Here is a 2,911-nt window from a genome sequence, read left to right on the forward strand (position 1 = left end):
CAATAATTAAAACTAAAAACTAGTTGGTTACTTTAATAGACATTTAGTTTCTTTTCATTATTTAAGAAAAGAGACATTTTCTGAAATATGGCTTTTAAGCTTTCAATTTGTAGGTTTTTGAATCAGGCCAGCATGAATCACAAAGACCCAATTACTACAAGGCAGTGGCTTTCCCGTTTCTTTAATATTTCCACTAACCTTATTTCGCCTGTGAGCAAAATAACTGCTGCTATTTGCTCAGAATTGGCAGCCGCGATCAGATTGGCTGTCAAAGATCCCTGTCTCTTGCACTAATTTCAAGCTCTATTGAACAGTGCTGCTGTGGCAGGACCAGTGTGCCACGTTTAATAGCCACCCTGGCACAACTTGGGGATAATCTTAAGGAAACTTGTGGATATTGCTAATTAAAGGAAAAATGCTAGTTTTTTTTTTGTTTTTTTTTTTTTTTTCTTTTCTCTTCCCCTTTCCGTCCTTTTTTTGGTTGGGTTTGATAAGCTATTTCACAGTGGTACAGTTCATTGCTACAAATATTATCAATGGCCAGCAGGTAGTATTTAAAAAAAAAATACAGGTGGAATTTTATCCCACAAATAGAAAAAATAAGCTGACAGAGATCATGCACCACTAAGCTTGTGTAAGAGACAACAAATGTAGTTTCCCAGGCTATTTCCATAACCTTCCCTTAGAGGCCTCTGTTTCATGTGCCCATGTATTCTACTACAGAAAGACAATCTAAATGCAATCTCCACTTCACCTGGAACTCCCTCTTTAGTATCCTGTAATCATCTGATCTATGACCCTTACCTCCACTGCATAGTCTTTATGAGTTAACAAATGATCTTCTAGATACAAAATTCAAATGAAGACATTCCAATCACCTTTCCTTTAACTGTTTCCAAAATGTGCATTTTTTACTATGTTTTGCCTGAAATATATGTGTACTTTGCCTGTTATTACTTTTTGATCATTTTTTAATGTTCATTTATTTATTTTGAGAGTGAGAAAGAGAAAGAGAGGGAGTAGCAGAGAGGGGGAGAGAGAATCTCAAGCAGGCTCAGCTCTGAGGCTGAGCTCTGACTTGGGACTAAATTTCACAAACAGGTGAGATCATGACCTGAACAGAGATTGAGTCTCTGAGCCACCCAGGTGCCCCTTGATCATCCTCTTCTAATTGTGACTTTTCCATCTCAGATTCTGTGGGTTCCACTTTCTCTGCCCACATGGTAAGTTAAGGATTTCCTAGGTTTCTTCCTTATAGCTTTCTCTTCTTGACAATTATTTTATCCCCCTAGCAGTCTCACTCCATCTTGTGACTTTAACCATCACCCCGATGCTGCTAACTCACACATGTGTCCTCCTATATTGTTCTTCTAGGAGCCTGAGTCAGATATTTACTTGCTGTTTAATCTCTCCACCTGATCATGAACAAACATCTCAAACTGTTTTAGAAATGTTTGGCGGTATATGTTGAACCTGAACAAAGACATACTCTCTGATCCAGAATTCTACAATTTGGTCTACAATCCACAAAAATGTATGCAAATGGGCATCAAAAGATACATAGGAATGTTAAAAGTATCATTGTTTATAATTGCTCCAACCAAAACAAACAAACAATAGTAGAGTAGATACATCAGTTGGAGTAAATTATAAAATGGAATCCTGTACAGAATTGCAAAAAAAGGAACCACTGCTAGGCATAATAATATCAGATAATCTTGCAAACATAATCCTGAGTGACAAATGCCAGGATAAAAATGTGTATATTTTTATTTATAGACACTTCAAAAATAAAAAAAAATCTTTGTTAGAAGACAAGATATTCTATTTGAGGAATATGGATTGCTGGGAGAAGTTACAAATGGCTTTTGGTGGGGGTGACCACATTCAATGTTCTGTCTTGATCTGGGTGCTGGTTACATGTATGGCCACTTGGTAAATTGATCAACCTATACATTTATGGACTGTGCCTTCTTCTGACCATCAGTTATGCTCCATAAATTATTTAATACCATCACTTTACAAATGATGATAAATTCCATAGTACCACAAGAATAACTTTATTTTATTTTATTATTTTTGTTTTTAAGTATTTATTTAGTTTTGAGAGAGACAGAGCATGAGCAGGGGAAGGGCAGAGAGAGAGAGGGAGACACAGAATTCGAAGCAGGCTCCAGGCTCTAAGCTGTCAGCACAGAACCTGATGCAGGACTCGAACTCATGAACTGTGAGATCATGACCTGTGCTGAAGTCAGATGCTTAGCCGACTGAGCCACCCAGACACCCGAAAAATAACTTGAAAAATATATCTAATTATAATGTTATCCTACATAAAGTCCTTCAATGTTTTTCTATTGACTTTAGATTGAAAACCAAAATATCAGAGCATGGAATAAAAGACCCTCCTAGTCTAGCTTCTGCCAAGATCTAGCCTCAACTCTTCCCATGTCTTGGCCACGTCAAACCAGTTTTCTTATTTTATTTTTATCAATCTTTCTTTATTAAAGATTTATTTTTCACTTTTATGTTTAAAAACTCAGATATTTCTCCAATGTAGTCCACTTCGACTACAAGAGGTAAACATTTTCTCCATTGCATTTCTATGTCATTCTCTGTATACGTTTTTGTAGCTCCTAGCCCAGTAACTGTTTTCTTTAGCAATAATAGGAATTGCATAGGAGCTGGGCAATGGAGGGAGAAATCTTCATATATTAAGGAGTATTCATTAAAGATAAAGGAATGTAATATTTTGCAAGATTTTTATATACTACATTATGATCTATTTTAAAATTAGAAAAACAGTAGAGTTAAGAAATTGGTGTAGGTATCAATTTAAGATTTTCAGAAACTGAATTATCTACAAGTAAATTAAGATTTTTATCTACAGTCTGAAGTGTAGTGTTACATTGAG

Source organism: Panthera onca, chromosome B2 (genome assembly GCF_046562875.1).
Source record: "Panthera onca isolate mPanOnc1 chromosome B2, mPanOnc1 haplotype 2, whole genome shotgun sequence".
NCBI lineage: Eukaryota > Metazoa > Chordata > Mammalia > Carnivora > Felidae > Panthera > Panthera onca.